A 23,901-nucleotide genomic window follows, 5' to 3' on the forward strand; every position below is an offset into this window, starting at 1 on the left:
AAAAATGGGGATAAAATTTCTGTCATGCTGGAATGATCCCGTAAAGGGGTTTCAGCAGCATGCCATTCACGTAAGACATGTGAGTGACAAGACCTCTAGTTTGACTTTTCTACATCTCAGGAATGACGTTAGAAAATCCCCTTTGCTTTACCAGGGGGGTGGACTATTTGGAGAAAGCAAACACCCAGAGGTAGACGAGTCTATCAAATCGAGAGCGATTTTCATCATCTTTCCTCTCAGCTGTGATTGATGAGAAATCATTTCTTTCAAAATTCTCTGTCAAATTTATCTTTAACCTCATATTTTCTTTTCCTGCACTCCCACTTTCTCTCCAAGTCAGCGGGGTTTTTTTTCTTCAGTTACACTGTGCTCACTAAGCATTGTCCTCAGACTTGGTGAAGAGCAAAATCTCTGTACTCTCTGTTCTTGTTACTTTCCGATGTACCTGCCAAAACCGTGTTTGTGTCGTTCGTCTCGCTGCAGTACAAACCTCCGATGCCGATCAGTACAGAGAAAACGTATAAGAAGCCTCGTTAAAAGACTTGAAGCCAATCTCATGACTGTAGGAGGGCTAAAAAATCATACCTCGTGTGATTGCATGTGTCAGCCTTTTCACTTCTGAATGTCACCTTTGACTTGTCTGTTGCAGCCGTTTAATGCTTTGAGACATTAAACATATCAGTCTCTGCTGCCTGTGTTTCCACTATTCACATAATGTAGGTCAGTGGTTCCCAACCTGGGGTCCGGGCCCCCCTTTGGTGGGCGCCACAGATCACAGGGGGAGCGCCAGGATTTGTCAAAATTAGATTTGCCCATGAATAACTAAAATCATAATAACATATTTACTGGATAATTTATACAAAAGTCTGTATATAAAAAATATTTAAAAAGATGGGTTTTTTTGCTACTTAGTAGGCCACATTCTGTTTAAACCCAGTATTTCTGCACAGTTGCAGATAAAGATCAGGCTACACTAATATTATTAGTATTATACTATATTGCAGTGGTGGAAGCGTAGGATTGTCTCCGACTCCCAATTGTCAAAATTTATTGACAAAAGATAGATGTAATCATTTCAAATTCACCACATTTTTTTATCTAACGAAATATCCTTCTTCAATCGAAATTTGTTGGCGTTTAGCCTTTCAAAATCAACATTTTCACTGAGATCAAAAGCCTGTTTGCTCTCCCGCTTGCCGCATACAAAGGGAGGCACACACCTGTATTAACAGGGCGGTCTAGCAGCAATCTAACAGCACCATAACTGTTATTGTAAATTAAGTTGTTTTTAAAAAAAATATCATATTATTTATCTGCATTCGCTTGGCGAATCCATCAAGACGTCATCACTTTATTTATGTTGATGAAACTGAGAAAGTATATTCATTAAAGAAAGTCGATTTAATAAAAAAAAAAAGACTAAGGGTGATGACGTCAGAAAATATGGGTGGGTGTTTTGGGTGCTCAGCTTTTCTTATACCCCTATCACACCGAGGGCTCAACCACGGTTGAACCAGCATTGATTGTGTGTTTGAAAGGGTTAACCCGTGTTGACACTCGACTTTGTGACCCAGGTCGAGAGGTGGGTCGGACCAATGTCGGACCAGGGTCGAGGATTGTTTTCAAATTCAACGGACGAACATCATGGAGATGGATTAACCCGTGTTGTCTGGCTTGGTTTGAACTGACAAAAGGTGGGTTGAACATGGGTCAGATAACCCTGGTTCGACCCTGGTCATTGGTGTGAAAGAGGTATTAGATACAAGTGTGTATGTGTGTGCGTGTGTGTGTGTGTGTGTGGGGGCGGGGGGGGGGTTGTGGGGGGGGGGTTTAAGGATAAAAGATTGGGAACCACTGATGTGGGTAATGCCCACAGCTCTGAAGTGAAAGCAACTCTCCGACTAAAGACAATAAGATTCTTTGTGGGTGGCACTGTTTGAAGTGAAAAGCCACACTTAAACTGAATTTGCATTTCTCTGCCGCAATATATGACAGCTCACTAAATATGTATCCTCGCTCGCGCCCAAGATTTCTCTCCTAAAGCTTTACACCAGATAATCAAGGTTTCTGGAGTTTATATCATGGAACTGACTCAACTGTTGTTATTGGCAATTCATTTCATCGACTCCTACAATGCTTGTTTGAGCCTTGAGATTCCAATGGCGTTCCACTGTTCTGCAGACAACTGTAAAATGTATCCCAATGATATTGTGTTGAATCCCATAACTGTCAGGACAACGTGGGCCTCACGGAAAAAACCTTAAATACCCTGCTCATAGATTTGTCCTTTGATGAAATATGTAAATTCCATGTTAGAATGAATTTTGCTTTAACATTTCCAGTAAGGAAGGCATCAGCTATGATTCATTCTGTGAGGATTACAGTTAGTCATTTCCAAACCCACGCATTTGAAAATCTTCAATCCCATATCTACATGTCTGTCCATCAGTCTTACTTAAGCAAAGTATAAAGAGGAAGGAGTCTAAAAGAGAGAGAGAGAGAGAGAGAGAGAGAGAGAGAGAGAGAGAAGCATGAGTCCTTGATCTCCCCAGGATTGGTTCACCCTAATTGCCATGTATGGGCGCCTGAGTATACTCGCCAGCCCCCTTTATCCACACAAAGCCCCTCATTAAGAGCTGGTCGGACAGCGAGCTCGGTGCCGAGGTGAATGCTGGCGAGAAGCGCCGGCCTGGCATCCACATGCAGGTGCAGAGCCGCCTGCTTTAATTGACAACAGGAGAAGAAAAGGCTTCGTGCTGTGCATGACATACCCGCCTTCTCTCTCTCCCTCTCTCTCTCTCTCTCTCTCTCCAACTCTCCAACTCTCCCTCTCTGATCTGCCTTAACCAGGTTATGGGTCCATCTGACAACACATCAGCTCCGCTTCTCTGTTCCAGCACTCAGCTCCAACTTTCTTTCTCAAAATGTCTCTCTCTCTCACACAGAGCCTTCTCATTATTTGCTTGATTAAACATTTCAATGAAATGCGAGTTCTCCCTCTCACTTTCAGTGAGTCTGTAAATTCTGCAAAGGATATGTAGAGCTGTGAAGCTGGAGGAGCTGTTGGCAGTATTCTCCTGTTGGTAGCCTCAATCTTTCTTAACATCACACTTGTGTGTCTCCTGGGTAATCCGGCCCCGTTGCACTAAATGGCATACGAATGATACGATAATTCACAAGTAATTTCGCGTGCAGTAAGAACGCCGTTCTTGCTTTCGGCGTGTCTTTTGGATGCCATGTAGTCTGTATTGACTGCAATGTAAATGCATCCTTGTAAATATGCTAGGCTCGAAGTTAGTGATGGCGGGCGGGAGGGGAGGTGGATGGGTCCAACAAACACAGGACTTTCAACCACGAGTCCGGTGTTCAAGAACGGCGTTTGTATCGCAAAGTGTTGAGTGATGAGTTATTTTGAAGTCACATTAGGGACGTTTGTGACGTGTTTTCCGTACTTCTGTTACGTTGTTTCTGTACATATTTTACCTAGTTTACATACTTATTTTAAGCCACATAATTGTGTTTTTCCTAACCCTAACTAAGTGGTTTTGTTGCCTAGGCCTAACTGCGGCCGTTACTGTATTTTTGTTGCACGGCGTAAAAATGACGTGCAAAAGAGGCGTACAAATTACACATCAAAAGCCTAAAATGCATTCTCATGACGGGCAGCATGTCCTTCTAATGTGCCTTTCCATGAGATTGGGTTGTATAATTTAATACTATATGTTTATCTTGTGGTCATCAGTTTTACTCATTTCAAATTAGTCTCTCAAAGATTAAGTTTTTTCCATTAGTTTGGTATGGCGGATGGCGGATGGCGGATGGCTTACCTTTAGTAACCTTTGGCAAATGGAAACCAGAGGTTGCGCCACCGTTGCGGAATACCTCGACCGAAAGTTAACTGATATTAAGCTGCTGAATGTGTTACTTGGTTTCTACAAATCATAAACTTTAGTTTCAGCTCTCCGCTAGCAGTTAAACTTGGTGATTGGATGTTTCATACAGAAATGGACCTTTAGAGTCGTAGTTAATTTCTCTTTTTACGTTTGCACTTTTGAATTCTTTCAAAGAACCAGACATTATCCACTGCAGTTACTCAACTTTTATACTCACAATTCAACAGGTCTAGTTTTATGTCCATCCAAGCCTTGAAAGAGCTCCAACTGCTAATCACGTAACACCCTCTGTGCAGAAAATGAATGAGACCGGGACAGCGGACATTGGAAACAACAAGACTTCACACTATGCGCTGGCATAAAAGAGCCACTTCAGCCAGTGGATCCAACTGAGAGTTATAGCAACCAGAGAGAAAACTGAATTAAAAGGATACAGGAACAATTAGGTGAAATATGGATCTTTGATGCTTCCATGGAATCAATACCTTTTATCAGCATTATCACCACTGAAACTTTTTTTTTGTCTCAGAGACAGGGAGGTTGGATTGGTTTCAGCTGGAAATGTTGTCCATTTGTCTCAGGCGTTTGGCTCACATTTTAATGAAATACAGAGAGCGGTTGGGCACAAAACATCTAATTAATTAAATGTATTTTTCAAGTCTTGACAGCGAGAAAAGGGAACCATTCAGATCCGAGCAGCCGCAAAGTGGGGTTTTGTTTCTTTCTTTTTTGCTGGTATCAAAGATCCGACATGTTGGTCCACTTTACCTCCATCTCTTCATTCATTTCAATAATTCATGAAATTTGCAGAAATCATTTGAGGCAAAGAGCTTTTCAATTAAGAATGGAGTGCTGAGCAGTTTTTTTACTCTCATACTGACAGAAAAGTGCACCTTCTGGAGACAAGTGTCTATGAAATGTCTCTATCTCAACTTGAAAAAGGCATTTATTAGCCAATAGCCTGAGGGAGCACACTTCATGAACGTGAGCAAGTAGGAAAATGTGAAACTTATAGAGAGACATATGTGCTTTAAGGAACTAGGAGAGGCATGTGAGGGTGTTTCAGAAATGTGCTGTGTTTGATGCTGAAAGGATGTTTAAGATAAGTTTGGTGCACCTAAATTCTTCTCAATTCACCCTCTCTCACGTCCTCTTCCCCCGGGTGGTTTTATTTATTTATCGAGATTATACGTCTGCAGCTGCATGAGATAACACCTGTTGTAGTGATTGGTATTCTTTTGTTTCCTTGATTTGAAATGAAAAATTTCAGACACAGGGGTGTTGAATCTGCACATCTACTCTACAAGACACCAAACTACAAGAGCAAAGGTTAGCCAAGCTGTACAGCATAAGAACACACATACTTCATACATGCAGATTATACTGTACAACATGTTATCAGTTTATTAGGTACACCTCCACTCTCTGCTATGTTCCTTCTTTTTTTTGCACCAATGTCAACTGTATTGTTTCTGCAGTCACTGAGGTACTTCCTTCAGTGTTGACAGAGCTGGCATCTTGAGACTGGTGGCAAAAACAGCACACGTTCATGAGGCTTCGCCTGGAATGCAGGACCTGAGGCCAGTTGTATAACCCAGTTACTGAGCAAATACAGCACATACAATTGACTGTGTGTATGACTTAGCAGTTTATAAGGTACACCTGTACAATCTAATTCAATCTAATACAACAGGGGCATGTCAGTTTTGTCGTGTTTCTTTTAAAGGGGACATATTATGTTCATTTTCAGGTTTATACTTGCTAAGCAAAAAGCACTGGCCATGTTTCTAAAGCAGCCCAGAATGGACAAACCAAACATTGGCTCAAAATAGGGCCATTTGCATTTTCACGTTTTTGCGTCGGCCACCGTAGTTCTGCTACACGCTTGGCACACGGAAGAAGTTTCAGTTGGTTGCAATCTGCAACCTCACCGCTAGAGCCGCCAAATCTTACACACTGCCCCTTTAAAAGTACAGTTTCTGAATACGGGCTGTGTGCATTTCTCTGTGGATTGATTATTTAGATACGTTCACGGTATTTATATAGTACCTAGTTATAATCAAAACCGACATGGAAATCTCACCATCTACCATATGGGACCATTAAAGCTCAAAAAAAGAAAACCAGATCACTACGTTCACAAGATGTATTTCTCTCATAGTGCTTCATCTGTATTCTCTTAAGGCTTCAAAATAAACAAAAGAAATTCACCAAGGGGCACTTCCATCAAGGAAACGGTTATCCAGTTGGATTTGGTGGAAAAGGATCTGCTTTTTGTGGAACCTCTCAGAATCCAAGCAGCAAGCGGCGAGGATTTTGCTGGGAGAACTAATCCGCTCTTAACAAACACACACATGAACATTAAGTCTTAGTTAAATCAGCAATACCAAAAGCTTAGCATGCATAAGGAGGAGGTTGGGGCGTTGGAGGGGCTGGGGCAGCAAATGGCATTGGCATGAGTGTATCAGCAAAGTAACCGGAAGTGGTGGTTTGTTATAGCCGCCCTTTACACCTGTGCGAATACGATTGGACATTACTCTTCTCTTCTCTCAAACAACAATTAATCACAATCAGTTTGATGTGTTTCCTTCTTTAATCATTAGTTATTTCTATTATAACAATGTGGCGTGATGTGTAATCAGTAGGATGTGTGGGTGTGCAACATTTCCCTCTGTCCCCGGGTGTGTGTGAGTGGGAGGGAGTAAATACCAACTGATTTTGTTTTTGATAATGGTGGCATTTCTACAACCTTAATTTCAAATTGTTTTATAATTTCAAGTTGTTGTTTTTTTTCTCTCTAATCCACTTTTATTTTTATTTTCAGTTTTTGACCTGCCTCGGAGAAAGTTTTTAATCAACCAAGTGACTGTTGACACATTTCCAATTGTTTCATTAATTCAGAAAAGTTGGTTGCATTAGCCAGAACAATCATCATATACAGTATCTTAGATACAATTATGATATATTGCTGGCATTAAAAGCTGGATGTAATTTGTATTTTCTGCAGCTAATCAAAAGCAGAGAAGATGTTTTACTTTTAGGAACTTCAACAGAAACACGATCGTGCCCAGAAGGTAACCCACAATTTGGGAAACACTCGCGAGATGGTTGAGGATAGGCATTGACCTTGAATGATTAAGGTTAGACATTGACCTTGAATGGTTAAGGTTAGGCAATGACCTCGAATGGTTAAGGTTAGGCATTGACCTTGAATAGTTAAGGTTAGGCATTGACCTCAAATAGTTAAGGTTAGGCATTGACCTCGAACGGTTGAGGTTAGGCAATGACCTTAAATGGTTAAGGTATGCATTGACCTTGAATGGTTAAGATTAGGCATTGACCTTGAATAGTTAAGGTTACGCATTGACCTCCAATGGTTAAGGTTAGGTAATGACCTCCAATGGTTACGGTCAGGCATTGACCTCCAATGGTTAAGTTTAGGCATCGACCTTGAATAGTTAAGTTAGGCATTGACCTCCAATGGTTAAGGTTAGGTATTAACCTCAAATAGTTAAGGTTAGGATGTCATCAAGCAGCAAGTCTTGAGCAAGTTTTCAAAATTTGGGGTTCTCTTCTAGACACGACCCAGAAACAGGAACATGTATTTTAGTACGGTAGTTCACATGCTCATAATCTTTCTGTTATATTTGTCCTTAAAAATGTTCATTTGAACGACTCCTTCACTCATACAACACCTGTCTAAAGCTTGTTTCATAACGCAACAGCTCGACTCTTAACAGGCACAAAGAAAACAGTTCTTATTCTCCATCATATCGCTCTCTTACCTGCACTGCCTTTCTATTAAGTTCATAATTGATTTTGAAATTCAACTTATCACATACAAAAGGAGCCATTGGTTTTTAACTTCAAAATCTCCTTTTTTCCAAGTGTTTTTTTTTTATGTATGAGCTTTTACTTTATTCTTGTTTTGCCTATTTAATTCCGTGAGCTGTTGAATTTGCATGAATAGAACGAATATATTCCAAGAAATAACTTCTGAATGTATGGATGTCCATGTGTGTGTAGGTGTCTGTTCTGAAGTTTAGTTTTCTGAAGGTCAGCATAGAGTCTCCCCGCGATGCCAATTAATTCATCACCATCCAACTTGTGCCCAGCAAACGTCTCGAGCTATTAGAACGCAAACTATATTTCTCTCTTATAAATTGTATCTAATTTGTTGTTGATCTGCGCTGAGTTAGATGTGCTGCGAGAGGTTTTCATGGAGAAAACAGATGAAGAATCCATATGTTCCTGTGACCCTGGTGATGTACACACTCTATTCTGCTGAAGTAAATACATTCAGACAGAGCTGTCCAGAACAGTGGGAGTTATTATCTCTAACGCATTTACATTATTGTACCAACAGGAGATGCATCAACAAGGTGATCAAAAGAGTGTGTGCTTATTCCCATTCAAACTTGTGTCACACACATTAAGGTGTACTTTAAGAAACAAATGCACATCACAAAAGCGCAGACCACTTTTTGACAAATTACCACTAACATTCTTCTCCAGATGAACTCGCAATTATCTGTTGCACAGTGCGTCCAAAAGAATCGATAGTCCGCCACTAAATACATGCTGTGACATATTTCAATGCATATTTGGTGTGAGGCTAAAAGAAACAGTTTAGAAAACATCATTTCGGCTCACAGCAGTGGAAGAGGAAAAACAGGACTAAGAAGAGATATTTCAGAATACACAAAGATGTTCCCACCCGCCCAAATACCCTTTTCTTTTTGGTTTATGACCAATTATCTGCATCATGAAACTGAAAAAAGCAACATTTCTAAGATACTCCAATACACAGAGCACTGGACATATTCATATTTTAACTTGATGATAGCGCTACATGAAAATTCAGGGGATCACCAAAGTTATTACAATTCATTCTGAGGGGGGACATGGATGTCTGTACCAAATTCGATGGAAATCTGTCTGACAGTTGTGTAGACATCTGACTATAAAGCAAGCAATCTCTGTCTGTCTGCATGTGGGTATGTCCTTCGCATATCTCGAGAACCGTTCATCCGATCTACTTCAAACTTGGCGGGTGTATTGCGGGGGACCCAAGGACTTGCAGTGTCAAAGTTGAAATTTGATCACTGATAAACTTTGAATAAAAAACTGCACTCTGTTCAGCAGCGGGGGTGGAGCATCAGGGCTCTGCAGACTGAGTCGAGCATGTTGTCCACCGCAACCTTCAGGCTGCATTCGCACCAGATCAGTCATTGTGGCGATTTGTCGCAAGGTTGTGCGGCAGTGTGGCGTGTAATTAATGGCCCATTGACTGCTCGACGATTAACGTATTTTGTTCCCTGATGGCTGGGTTGTACAGCTCTAGATTGCTGGTTACGTGATTGACCACGGCAGCGTGACGTTGGGTTGGGTTTTTCCAAAAGTTGATGCCCCACATTCAAAATGAATGGGAGAACTACCGTTCCTGGTGCTGGATCATTACAACCGAACTCTTCTTCACTTCCCTAGAGTCAATGAGTAATGAGCGATTCTTGACAACGCTTCAATCAGCACTTCTGTGAGCAAAGCAATCAGCCCCTTTCAAACGGACACACCCCCCAACAACGCTACAAACAGCAATAGCGGGAGCCAAGCAATCGGCCACGCCCCAAACGGGCACCGCACTAGTTTTACTAAAAGACAAAGTAGGCAACCTCATGGTGGCGCTAGAGGAAAAGTCAGGGGCTCACCAAAGCAGGTAGTAGGCTTCATCCTCTGGGAACCATGAATGTCAAACAAAACTCTACACAGAAACACCCTCTGTCTTCATATCATATATAATTCAACAGCACTTTTGCGGGAACATAATGTGGAACTCCAGAGCCAATTATATATGAAGTACAAATATCCATGTCATCCAAATTACATAGATGAAGTACTTTCTTTGGTGGCTCATATCTCAGGCAGCTCAATACAATTTGTGATTCATCTTGTGGCCACAAAGCTAAGCTACATTTAAAATGGCACACTGCTCAATAGCGTTGATGGGTAATAATTTTGTCACACCTCTTGAGCTGCTTGTTGGTTTGGTCTCATGTTATTTATTCTGATGAGCTCATGTAGTGAAAGCTATTGCCGAACATGGCGGAATAAATTGCATTCTGTGAGAGTAATTTGTCCACGGTCATTGCTAGGTTCATTTTCATTGACACATTTCCCATTATAATTCCGTGCTGCCGTCATATTACACATTACACTATAACACATATATTACAATGTCTGTCTATTAGATTTAGAAATAATTATTTATTCACCAAATGTACAGTATGTAATACAGTTACAGCAGTATTTGAGATGCTGCGGAAGTCAAAGAGGCCACATGGGTTTCTCTAAAGGCAATCACAGCCAATCAAGACTTCAAGCAGCTTTTTCCATTTTTTTGCGTTAAGATAATGCTTGGAAAAATCAATGCACTGCAGCTGTCCCTTTCTTCTCCCTTCAATGCTGTACTGGACAAAAAAAACATAACCTGATGCGTCACATGGTTTGTTACACAGAACCAACTGAGAAGTCGTCTTTGGAAACTGTTTGGAAAAGGGCAGGCACTTTCAAAGAATACTTGGCAGGTGATCGAGTGAACCATCTGTCAATCAAACTCTTGCCAAAGCCTGTCAGGAGAAGAGCGAAAACATCTTTTCCATCGAGAAAAGCCTTCAGTGCCGTTCTTTGCTCTTCTTTCAATGAAGAAATAATCTTCTGATAACTGATGCTATTGCAGAATCTACGCTAACCTCTTTAGTAGGGCTGCCCCCTCTTAGTCGATTAGTCGATCACCGCCCACCGCACAAATGATTGGACAATCCTTCATTTTTAAAAAAGGTCAAAGGTAAAGACTACACCTCAATTTAAAGCTAGAAGTGACCCAACACTACACAGTAGTAAGCACAGAAGGTTATCCCAACATTTCTAGCAGGAATTACATGAGCATTGAAGCCAAAAAGTGAAGTGAGCTGCCAAATCCTCAAGAATGGAATGGCAAAAAATGAGAATAAGATTGGGTTAGCATTCACGTTGAGGTTGTTGGGGTTAGGGTTGACTATTGGAAGAGCCAGAGACACACGTACGGGTAGAATTACTGGGGATTTTGTGAAGTCCTGGCCACCTTACCGACAGGTAATACAGGACCAAGCGGATAAAGACAGAATAGAGAAAGAACTATATTTCTCCATTGAATAATGGTAAAGCAATCAAATGGTCGAGGAGGTCTGATCAATAGGTGTCCTAGGACAGACACACCACTGTCTAGTTTCAAACTTTGTATCTGTCAGTCGATTAATTGCAAATTAATCACATTTTTTATCTGTTCAAAATGTAACTTAAGCCCAGCAGGCAGCAACAGCTGTCAGTGTGTCAGTGTGCTGACTTGACTATGACTTGCCCCAACTGCATGTGATTATCAGAAAGGGGGCATGTCTGTAAAGGGGAGACTCGTGGGTACCCATAGAACCCATTGAAAATGGCCATGCAAGTTTTTCCTCGCCAATATTTAACGGAAGTTTGGAGCGTTATTTATCCTACTTCCCAACAAGTTAGTATAACATTGGTACCAATGGATTCTTTAGGTTTTCTAGTTTCATATGATACTGGTATCTTCACTCTAGCTTTAAAACGGAGGCCACTACAACCTAAAAATTGTAAGTTGCATTAATGCGTTAAAGAAATTAGTGGCATTAAAACTAATTTGCATTAACACGTTATTATTGCATTGACTCTGACAGCCCTAGCTAGTTTATTTATTACTAAATGGTTCCCCCAATGTTGTGGTGGCAAACGTACAGTAATGGCTGTCTGGATTATGATCTTTTTTTCTTTCTTTCAATAAATGAAGCGTATGTATGCACTGCACCAAAGTTATGGGGAGGTGATCGGGGTAAAAGGGAAAGATTGTGGTTTGGACAAAATGTTGATATAGACATTGTGTCTAATGCTTCAAGTCAGTGCAGACCTTTTCTGTATTACATCAAGACCATGAACTTTCCCTAACCTTAACTAAGCGCTGCCGGTGCCAAAACACAACCGTGAAATATGTCAATGCTGCTATAATTATCTTAGCTTCTACAGTTTCTAAGCCTTTTTGTAATCTTCATGTAATGCTTGTCACTCTTCTTCCAGAATTCCAAATTCCGCTGGTCTTTGTAGTGCTGAACGGTTGCCATTAGTAAAAGCCCTTGAATGCACCAACCCTGACAAACTTTAAAACAGTCTGTGCTTTCAACCGCACTACCACAATAATGGCAAACATATCAAGAATGCTGTTAACTGGCATAGATACGGCCTGGTATCAATGCAAACCTGAGGCTGCCTTGAAGGAAGGAAGAATGCATTCAAACCTCTAAAACACAAGTGCGAAAGTCATCAGTAATGATCTAATGTACTGAATATTGTGATAAAAATTCAGTAAAGTAAATATAATAATGCATACTTATTCAAATATTAACCCCTCGTCTGCAGGCTTAACACTCCATGCTTGACATATGGATACACATCGTTCTGTGAGAAACTGCGTGCTATGAACATCGACAATGCAATCTTTAGCCTAAAAGGCGTTGAAAAGGTGAATGAAAAGTTGTTATCCGTGTTATCAGTTGTATAGCAGTACTTACCATATCCTTTGTGAAAACAGCACGTCCTCACAAAGGGAAATACCTGAAAAGAACAAGACCCTGACCCTGAAGTGGCATCAACATTCTTCTAAATAATGCATTCAATGTAATTATTTTCCTTCCCCTGAATAACTGATCCATTCAGTTGTGTAGATGTACTCAAATTGAATACAACTTTTGCTGATAGGAGTGAGAAGAAACATGTATTGCATTTACTATCACTAAGGACAAGATTGAATACCGTGCCGTGTGGTAGTGTGTGTGCATTCACTCTGTTTTTCACAGAGTGTGCTTTAAACAGACCATTTGCAAGGGTCAAATAGTGCGCTGATGTGGGCTCCGTGTGGGGGAGTCAGCAACATCCCAGTTTGACAGTGATTTTGTTCTTGTTAAGACAACAACTTTACAGCTCGGGAAAGTTGCAGCTGACCTGGTTTTAGTTGCATTTAAGCTTAGTGCTATGCTAATCAGCTCGCACAGACATTGTATGTCCAATAACGGAGGAAAGCTAGAAAATTCACTAGAGGCTATACAATACTATAACATATTCGTCTGCTTATAACTTTTCTGGTTAACTTTACAGAGAATTTCAAAAGCATCTTAATTCTTGTATCTTTTTCTCTATTTCTCCAGCATCCCTGCTGTTCTTTCATGTTTCCCTTCATCCCTTAAAATATCAAAGCAATTTCTATACATTAGTTATTCATTTTGCTGAGAGTTAACTTTACTGATCCAAAACCCAAGACATGACATCAGCTTTATTGTTTGCGATATTAGACGCATTTCATAAATTTCAAGTTTTAAACACACTATTATGTTAGACACGAAGATCTATGAGCTAACATTAGCTTTGGTCGAGGATTAGTTAACAATAGCAAACGCTACCTAGCTCTTATCTGATGACCGACGGAAGCAAATGTTTTGTAAAGATGTAACTTAAACTGATGATGTGAAAAATTCTTAAAGGAAAATGTGTTATGAGAGTTTTTAATACCATATAAACAGACAGAGCTTCACATTTTGTTGATAATGTTCGCTCATTTTTTGAATGTTTTAACCTCAAATTCTGGCCAGATCTTACACACTGCACCTTTAAGTAAAAATACAGATGTATTATTAGCAAAATGTGCCTACTGTGAGTATCAAACATTTCAAGGTTTTTGTAGCTGGTCATGCTGGATATTTCCTATCGTATCATATCATATTTTATCATGTATAAAATCCTAAAAATTCCCTCTGAAATGTAGTGGACTAGAAATTTAAACTGGTATCTACTGAAAGTACTCAAGTAAAATACACTACAAGTACATTAAAATTACACACAATAACAGTACTTGAGTCGATGTACCTACATTTGGTATTTTTACTGATTATGTTTTTGTTGCAAAGCCTCATTTTCAGTATTTTAGTTAATATCTCCATTTACTTATACTTCTTTATACGTTGTTGTTTGTCCTCTCCACCGTGTCGCCTTCTCATTTTCTCAATCTACAGTACAGTAAGCGTCTCACCCCCACTGGTTGACCCCTGCTCCTTCGCTATGCGGTCATACTTGGCATCCACTCAGCGAGTGTCTCTTCACCTACGCTGCATAAGAGCGCGTGGAAGACAGGATGCATTATACATGAATTACAGACTGGCAGACAGCGCAGCACATGGCACCCATTTCACTGTGATGAGCCTGGGAGACTTCTATTAATTCTACTAAAGCATGCACAGTGTAGACAGCGCGGAGAAGAGAGATGAGACGCTGCTGAAGAGCCGCGGGGCAGAGCATTTGAGGAATTGAGGGTAAGGGCGAGCAGAGAGGAGGCATGTTTGTTAAAATATTCAGGCAAATATAACAGCTAGTGAAGATGAGTGCACGGCTCAGTGTGTGTGTATGTGTGCACCTGCATTTATAGATGCATATTTATCCTTTACAGCTTGTATTTTGTGTTTTGCACGTGTGCTGTGCACACAGGGGGGCACACATGTGCGTGTATCTATGCTTGAAAGGGTGATAGGCAATTGGGTGTGAGGGTCCAAGCAAATCCTGCATAATGAGAGTCTTAAGTGGCCAACTGAGGTTCTAGTCACGTCTCCATCAGCGTCACTGGCGGGGTGCACACACTTCTCTGAAATAAGACGTGCACACGGCACACTTCTACCTAGATAAGCCACACTCCGAGCATGCTAATACAAACACACACAAACACACACACACACAGAGTTTACAGTGGCTGGATAAAGCATCAAGGCCCTCAAGGTCACAAGCTAAATGATAGATCTCCAAGTTTGTTTTGGCCCTCGAAGCTCATTTCTTCACCAAAATGGGATCAAGTTGCACTAAAGCCAAGTTTGCCGAGTTAGTCTCTGCACTCACAGCGTACTGAAAATACAGAAAGCAAAAAAATCTGACACTCTTGAGCGTCTACAGCCAGGAGGATATGGTTGTTATGTTGTAGTCAGAATGCCTGGCCTCATCCTTTAGTGCTTTTGGGAGGCAGAGCAGGAGATATCTTGTTCACACAGGCATAAACACACACACATACACACATGCTCTCCTTCCATCTTCAGTCTGTCGCTGATGGAGTGCTTGTCTGAATCCCGATGCTATTGATCTGAAGCATTCCCTGATAGCCCGTCCATGGCCACAGTCACAGCGTCTCCACGTTGCAGACGCACAGTAAAAAAAACTAACAGCAATTGATTCTCTCCCTCCTATCAGTGAGACATTTAATTTACTGGAACAAAGCCACTTGTGCTTTTGTTGTTGTATTTACCGGGCACGGAGACAGGAATAAATCCGTCTAGGTGATAACTATGATTGGGTGAGTGTGATGAAAAGTGAGACAGGAGGAGGAGGGCGGACTCGCAGGGTCGCTGCAACATAAGGCTCAAATTTCATGATTTTTCTTACATATGCTTGCTTCTGTTTCCAAAATTTCCTAATTTGCCATCTGTTCAGTGTCAGCATTATCCAATGAATACAAATGAAGCCTGTAGAAATTAGGAGGATGATTTTATAGGCTTAGTTTTGACTTAAATGATTAATCAACTCTGGATGTGATCAGGCTGCACAAAGACGCAGAATACAATAGAGGAAACCCTTCAAGTTGGGTCTTTTGAAGTTGGGTTGTATAGAATTCCCAGAGCGTCAAATACCGACACTTTGACACGACCGTCGGCGTTCGTACCGCTGCAAAGCATCCTTTAGATTTTCCATTAAACCCGTCCACGGTAACAGTAAACGCTAAAGTAAAGTGCTGTGGTGATGTAGTTTAAAAAGCAAAAGAGACACACAGGGTGGGTGAGAGGGGAGGTGGATGGGTCCAACAACACAGGACGTTACCTTTCACTTTCACTTTACAATCAGCTGATTGTTCGTGTCTCGTGTTCACGTCAAGTCACATTTTCACTGTACAAACATAGTAATTTTAAGCCCAACCATGTTGTTTTCCTTAACCCCTAACTAAGTGGTTTTGTTGCCTAATCTTAAACAAGCGTTTTTGTTTAATCCACAACATTAAGCACGTGTTTACTGCGACCGAAAAGTGACACCGAGGGGTCTGTCAAAGCGTCAATATATGACAAGTTGGGATGAGAATGTGTTGTTTTTTCTGACGGCAATATAAAGTGGTGAACAAATTCTATCCATCCATTATTTGGAACCGCTTATCCTATTCAGGGTCGCAGCGTTTTGTTGCTGCCCCCGTCCACAGCCGTACATTGCTTTGCTTTTGTGTCGGTATTCCTGTCTGCTTCTCCGAAATGGGGGCGCACCGAACCGCAATCTATTTTAGGTATTACACTGACTATGAATAAGAACCTCATACAACCCTACTTGAAAACACTCTAACTATCCCTTTAAGATCTCTGCTGGTACACACTGAGAGACTGGAGTCGTGTATGACATCACCAAGTTGTCGCCAAGGACAAGAGACTGAATGAACACCGGACAACATCAGCTGTGTGTGTGTGTGTGAGGACCAGACCAAAACCGGTCACAGCATTCACTGCGAAGGTGTTAAAGTCAGGGTCCAGATGTATAAACAATCCGTACACAACAAAAACCACGTATACGCCAAATGCCACACATAAACTGGTGTTTATAAAAGCAGTATGTGTGGGGAGAATGTGCAGGGAGAATATGAATACACAGAGTTTTCTAAAGCTAAGTGAGTGTGGTATGAGACAGAAAAATAAGGTAAGAGAGAATCGAAATTAAAAAAACATAATTTTATCTGTGATTTTGTTCTTTTAATTTGATCCTGTATTGTGACTCACCTTGTTAAGTCTGTTTCATAACAAAGCTATGAGCTAAAGCATTGATTATCTTTCTGATGTTTAATAATGATGATTGAGATATCACAGCCAATAAATGCTTTACAGGTACGTGCGATGAATTAATGGTGCGACGGTTGCTATAAATAGCTGCTTAATAGGTGGCACATAATGACAGCTAATCTGGAACTTGTTGGAGAAGTGCTTTTCTTGCTTTGACAAGTCAGAATGTCTTCGGTGAAAATAAAATTGCGCCTCTTCTTTGCCATTCTTTTCACCGAGAGGTCCAACGATTGGTAGAACCATTGTGATGCCGGTGCAATTAAAGACAAAGGCGACTGTTACGGTAGTGTTCTTTTCTTCAAGCTCGGATCCACTGAATGAATTTGATTTTACCTTTAGAGTGCCTTCTCTCCCTTTCGCTGATCATTTAAGACTGAATACATGTAGCAGAACATAGTGCTTTAGAAGCTAAAGGACACTACACACACATATATAATGTATGAATCACACATATGATTGTCCATTTAAAAGATAATTTTGCAAGTCAAGAAAGTCACAGTTTGTTATAGGTTTATCGTAGTATCATTTAGTTTTGTTCGAAACCGCTCAGTGAACTACATTTCTGGACTCGCAAATAACTTAGCTATGCTCCACGCACAAATGTAACGTTATCTTACCTGATGTGTTTTATCCAGCGACTCCTGGTCTTTTTGTCAGTCAGGAAATGGAAGAACGAGCGAGACCTGTTGCTGCTGTGAGTTCATCCCAGCTTCAGAGAGAGAGACGTCACTTACGCAACTTTTGGGTATGTAGTCTTTCTAATTACGTAGTTTCACAGTCTTATAATACAACAGTTTTACAACAAACTGTGATTTTCTCGACTTGCGAAATTATGTTTTAAATTGACAGACATATGTGTGATTCAATTCAAACGGGATCAAAAATATATTTGTCTCTCGTCGATGACTACCGTTCATATTTTTTCCGAAATAAGGTCCCATGGTGGTCCACCAGAAGGGACAGGACTTTGCCTCTCTATTAGGAGAGTGGCTGACAAATGAGTGCGGTGCAGGTGAGGACGTGGGCGGAGAAGGCCAGACAGAGCTGATGAGGGAAATGGCAACGGGTTTGTAGGTGGGAGGGGATGTCAAGTCAACAGGAGCTGGAGACAGGGACAGAGAGCCAAGCCAGGCAAAACAGCGAAGAGACTAAAAAGTCTTCACAGACTAAGTACAGTAAGAAGGCCTGGAAAAGCTGCAGCTCAACCCAAGGACTGACATTATAAAAGGTACATTCATACCGAGATTTTCCATTAACTATAATGTAAACCCGTCCACAGCAACAGTAAACGCTCACGGAAAGTGCTGCGATGATGTAGTTTAAAGAGCGAAAGAGAGAAACAGGGTGGGTGGGAGGGGAGGTAGAGGGGTCCAACAAACACAGGGCTTTCATCCAGGAGACCGCTGTTCACGTCCCGCACGTAACGTTTCACTTTCACTTTACAATCAGCTGATCATTCATGTCTCGTGTTCACAAAGTCAAGTCACATTTTTACTGTACGAACATAGTAGTTTGAAGCCCAACCATGGTGTTTTTTCCTAAACCTATCTAAGAAGGCCAGACAGAGCTGATGAGGGAAATGGCAACAGGTTAGGTGGGAGGGGATGTCAAGTCAACAGGAGCTGTAGACAGGGACAGAGTGCTAAGCCAGGCAAAACAGCAAAGAGACTAAAAAGTCCTCATGACATATACTTAAAGACTAAATACAGTAAGAAGGCTGGAAACGCTGCAGCTCGACCCGAGGACTGACATTATAAAAGGTACATTTAAACCCCGCCAAGGTGCATTAAGCATCGAGGAGCGTTTTCATCGACAGACTAAAGGTCAATAAGGGGACATGGAGTGGATCCAATGTGCCTCCCACTCTTTTGCCATGGCGGTCACAGACGAAGACAAACTGTGGTGCCAGCTATCAGTGCACACCCACTAGCGATCGGTTGCTAAAGATCAATGTGAACTACTCCTACTCGCTCCATGAAAAGTCCATAAAGGTGACGGGCTGCTGGTGGTGGTTGCCAAGTCTTTAGGAATCAAATGATCAAATTAATCAAAAAAACAAGGCAGAGGGAGAGGAAATTGCATCTTGGCTGACATTATTCTTTAGTTTTTTTTGTATGTGTGTGCTCACAAATTCCAATAGAGTCCAGCAAGATTTCACATATACACACACTGACTCTGAAAACTCAGAAAAACCCATCCTGTAGCTGTCGGAGACATTGATGCTTTAGCCTCCAAAATGGAAAAAAAGTGCTTTTTCCTTCTGCTATTCCTAACCTTCTCCTAAAACATCCTGTCTCTATATATTTGACACTAGGGTTGAGAAGGTCTGAGTCTCTTGCCTCTCATCAAAGTGGAACCTACGGGTCCACAGCTGTCACTCAAACTTTCAGAGCCCCTTTGGACGGTGATCGCTCCTCTGTGAATACGCATTCCTCCAGCTGCATGAGGGAGGAAAAGGCAAAGGGAAAAAAGGCCCGGTGGATTTATACAGTTTGAGAAGTGTCTGCCAAGTCTCCGCTGCAGAAGGGCTCCCAGCCAGTGGACCATCACATTTATCTGCATCTTGAATGTACTCTTTGAGTGAAAAATAGAACAGACAGAGTGTGAGGGAGATAAAGGTAACAATGGAGATGGATAGAGAGAGAGTGGGAGGATTGAAGCAGAAGATGAGGGGGAAGACGGGTGAGATGGAGACAGTGAGAAATGGAAGAAGAGGGCAAAATTGAAAGCAAAAATAGAGGGATGGAGATGAATGCAGGAGGAGAGGAGCAGGATGCAGCAGCTGCGCAGACAGGCCGTCTCAGATGGAGCCTCGGCCAAGAGATTGTCGGTCACTAATAGGGTTGGCTATCAAGAACCAAATACCAAATTGGTCGTGTTTAATAGGAAAAGTGTTTTTACATTCCACTTTTCAGACCCATTTGGACCTTGGTTCCTAATCGCCAACCATTACAGAAAGTAGACGCAAATCAGCATCATAGCATTCATAAACACTGTCCAATTTCAAATTTGCATTTGAGGTATAATTTTATTCCCGTGTTTATACTCTTTCATTTAATCTTTTATTGTTAAGTATATTGTAAAGTCTGTTTATGAGTGCTAAAAACAATCATTATCATCATGATTATCTTTCTAAAAGGTGATGATGCTGCTGCTGACATGTGTGATGAATTCCTGAGACTGTAGGTGCTATAATATAAACAGCCACAGTCATGTGTGAAGACGGCTGCTTGGTCGTCGTTGTTGGACGACGTCACATTCTTTTCAATAGCTGTGTTTCAATTCAGTTGTCTAGCAAATTTTAAGCAAACTTTTGAAATGTTGCAAAAAAGGAAATGTGAATTAGGCGCGTTTCCATCGTTTGGACAGCGCAATTCCGTCAGTAGTTGGCGCCAAAAGTTACGCATAGATGTAATCCGCCAGTGAACAGATTGGCTTGGCCGTCTAACCATCTACGAGAGAAAAATAGAGAGAGGTCTGCAGGAGTTGTTTCAATTGGGCAAGTTTTATTTGTTCTTTCATGTCGGCTAGCATTGACCATGTTTCGTGTTGTCCCAGAGACGAAGACAAGCATTCGCAAGTTATGGGTGTATCCAAGATAAACCTGATAGTGGAAACAGTCAAATGTTCGCTACATCCAAATTGTTTTGGTAATGGCGTTTTCATATCCTATTTAGTGCATCAACTCTTTTTTGACAAAAACAAACTTTTTTCGAGGAAGTTTTAATGAATTTTGCTGTTTCCATACAGCTTTTCTAATGCGATACTTCAAAATGCGCATACAAATATGTGAATATTGTGTAGCATGGGAGTGCTAACACTAGTTAATGATGTGTTATTGTACTCTACTAATGTTAGTGTCACAGTTTTTTACATAGAAACATGATGTTTTAGAAATATATATCTCCTTCCAACCTCTGCAGGTAACAAGTATCACTATTACATATGCCTCAGGCACAACAGTTAACCATGATTAGCTCAACATCCACAAAACCAGCTTGAAAATGAAGAAAATCCAAAACGATTGCATAAGAGTCTGTGGAGCAGAGCCTGATAGTTGTTGGACGCGAGTCAGAGCTGGCCGATGCTCCGCTACAATTGGCCGGTCTGCGTACGAGGGGCGGCTCTTTGTGAAGGGTCAATTGAGCTTAATAATTATAAACTCATTTTTGAATTGTCTAAATTAATTACATAATTAGCACAACTGGTTGTATTTACCATGTCGCAGAGATTATAATGAGATGAAAAGACCCGTTATGGATTTACGATTGCACCACGAGCAAAGCAGAGGGAGAAAGTTTCCCAGAGCAATTAAATTATATTGGCACACATTGAAAATAAAGTGCTTCCTACGGTATTGTTTTCTGTGGCCAAAGTGATTTAAAGTGTGTGAAAATATCTGCAGCGAGGACAAGAGGCCTCATGTTGAACATGAACACACACTTTCATTTGTGTTTGTGCATCTGATTCTCGTTCTCTTACTTGTTGTGCCTCACATTTGTTCTTTGAAGCTGGTTTGCAGCGAAGGCAAGGAAGCACCAAGATGATAAAAAAGAATGTAAGGCAAGAGTGATGCTACATTAATAGCAGGAAAAATGCAGGAGGCTTGTGAAAATGATCGTTTAAGTACCAATAAACTACCCCCGACAGGTAATTTGGCAGCCCAGCACAGCAAAGTGTACATGTAAATCAGACCATTGGAAAGCTAAACAGGGACTCTCTCTCTCTCTCTCTCTCTCTCTCACACACACACACACACACACAAACAAAATCATTCCTCAACTGCAGATTTAAATATCGTATGTAAACAAAAATGCATAAAACACAGTACTGTGAATTCTAATTCTAGAGACATGAGCTAGATCTGAAGACAAGCACTGGTTCACAAATCTCCGCGCCATATTTTAGATCTATTCTTGTACCAGCAGGTTCTGGTCAACAAGGAATCAAGTCCTTCATCGGCTGAGTAAGGTCTCTTGAATGCAAAATACATCAAGTGTAGCAGCGGGGTTACGAAGGACAAGTGCTGAAACTGCAGCTTTAAAACTAAAAAAGTTTATACTGTACCTGCTTACAGCCACCCACATGAAGTTTCAAAAACAAAACGAGTATCTCTGACAATAAAACCAAGTACCGTTCTGTAGCCAGTTATTGTTTCTACAAGTGAAAGGCCATAAAACAATGCAACAGATAGCCTCTAAAAACTATACATAATCAGCGCTTTGCATACTCGAGGAACGCAGCTCATGTGCGTATGGCAGGTGGTATGGCGAAACTCTAATAAAGGACATTAAATTGAATTGTTTGTATCAATGCCAACAATAGCTGCAGTTAATGGTTTGGGTCAGCATCACATTTTCTGTTGAACAACCTCCTCTCTGTTAGCAGAAGTCTGCCTGACAAAAACAATGCTTTATAGAGTAGACACTTTACATAACAGTAATGAAATTACTGGGTTTTTTTGCCCCTTAGGGGAGCAAAAACAAGCTGCAAACACAACAATTATATATTATCTAGAGCTTACAGCTGGCATTAACATGTCATTAGTGGGCTCAGTTTTAAAGCTAGAGTGAAGATACTGGCATCATATGAAACAAAATAAACCTAAGGAATCCATTGGTACCAACCATGTCATACCAGCTTGTCGCAAAGAAGGCCAAATAACGCTCCAAACTTACACTAAATTTTGGCGAGGAAAAACTCTCATGGCCATTTTCAAAGGGGTCCCTTGACCTCTGACCTCAAGATATGTAAATAAAAATGGGTTCTATGGGTACCCACGAGTCTCCTCTTTACAGACATGTCCACTTTATGATAATCACATGCAGTTTGGGGGCAAGTCATAGTCAAGTCAGCACACTGACACACTGACAGCTGTTGTTGTCTGTTGGGCTGCAGTTTGCCATGTTATGATTTGAGCATATTTTTTATGCTAAATCCAGTACCTCTGAGGGTTTCTGGACAATATATGTCATTGTTTTGTGTTGTTAATTGATTTACAATAATAAATGTATACATAAATTTGCATAAAGCAGCATATTTGCCCACTCCCATGTTGATAAGAGTATTAAATACTTGACAAATCTCCCTTTAAGGTACATTTTGAACAGATAAAATTATATATTTTCTTAATTAATTATATATTTTCTTAATTCATTATTCTCTTATTTATAATATAATAATAATAATAATAATTACATAATATAATATATAATAATAATAATATATATATATATAATTATTATATATTATTGTATTACTATGCAATTAATCACGATTAACTACGGACAATCATGAGATTAATCACGATTAAATATTTAATCAATTGGCAGCCATAATTGTTACCATAAAAAATATTGATTATAGCTGCTTTAACTATGTATTTAACATTCATACATCTGATATACTGCCCATACTTGCCCACAGACACCTTTGCACTGTACACAATCATATTTCTCTCTGAAGCATGTTTGCACAGCCCATCTCATTAATCACTGCCACTGGTGTGTCTGTGACAGCCGGGATACAGAGAGGTCTATGACAGTGGCTCACCTCTCCTCCTCCTCCTCCTCCCACCTCCTCCTCCTCAGGAATAAAAATATTCCCCCAATCTGATTCACTGTCTCCCAACAGCACACACAAACACCACAGTGTTAAATCCACAACCTCAACTCACCCCTGATCTGAGGCTTGATCTCAGACCAGTGCTTTTGCCAGTTTCTCCGTGTGACACAATCCCAGTCTAGACAGCAGTGTGGCGTGAGGTGAACATCAGCGTACTTATGACACTCAAGCTGTTATTATCCGCTGGACAGAAGTTGCACAGATAAGACTTCAGAATTGTGTTTTCCTGAAGATATTTTACACCTTTCAGTGGAAAAAGCGATTTCGAAAAATTATGCAGAAAATATTGTACACTCTCATTTCTGTTTATTCGGTGCAATTTCTTTAATAAAATATAAAAAATTCAGCCAATCAATTCCTCTTCTTGTAGAAATAAAAGCAATACAAACACAGAATATTGATCTTCTGTTTTTCAGCATATCCTAGCAATATTT

General features: G+C 40.7%; 1 long non-coding RNA gene across 1 annotated transcript; it reads left to right on the forward strand.

Annotated features, from left to right (window-relative positions):
* The first annotated feature begins 1,654 nt into the window (after window positions 1-1,654).
* LOC119479566 lies at window positions 1,655-22,278 on the forward strand. The gene is made up of 3 exons (XR_005204708.1): window positions 1,655-1,775; window positions 6,497-6,515; window positions 22,268-22,278. It is a non-coding gene; the product is annotated as an uncharacterized LOC119479566 (long non-coding RNA).
* The last annotated feature ends 1,623 nt before the right edge of the window (window positions 22,279-23,901 follow it).

This window comes from Sebastes umbrosus, chromosome 20 (genome assembly GCF_015220745.1).
Source record: "Sebastes umbrosus isolate fSebUmb1 chromosome 20, fSebUmb1.pri, whole genome shotgun sequence".
Lineage (NCBI taxonomy): Eukaryota > Metazoa > Chordata > Actinopteri > Perciformes > Sebastidae > Sebastes > Sebastes umbrosus.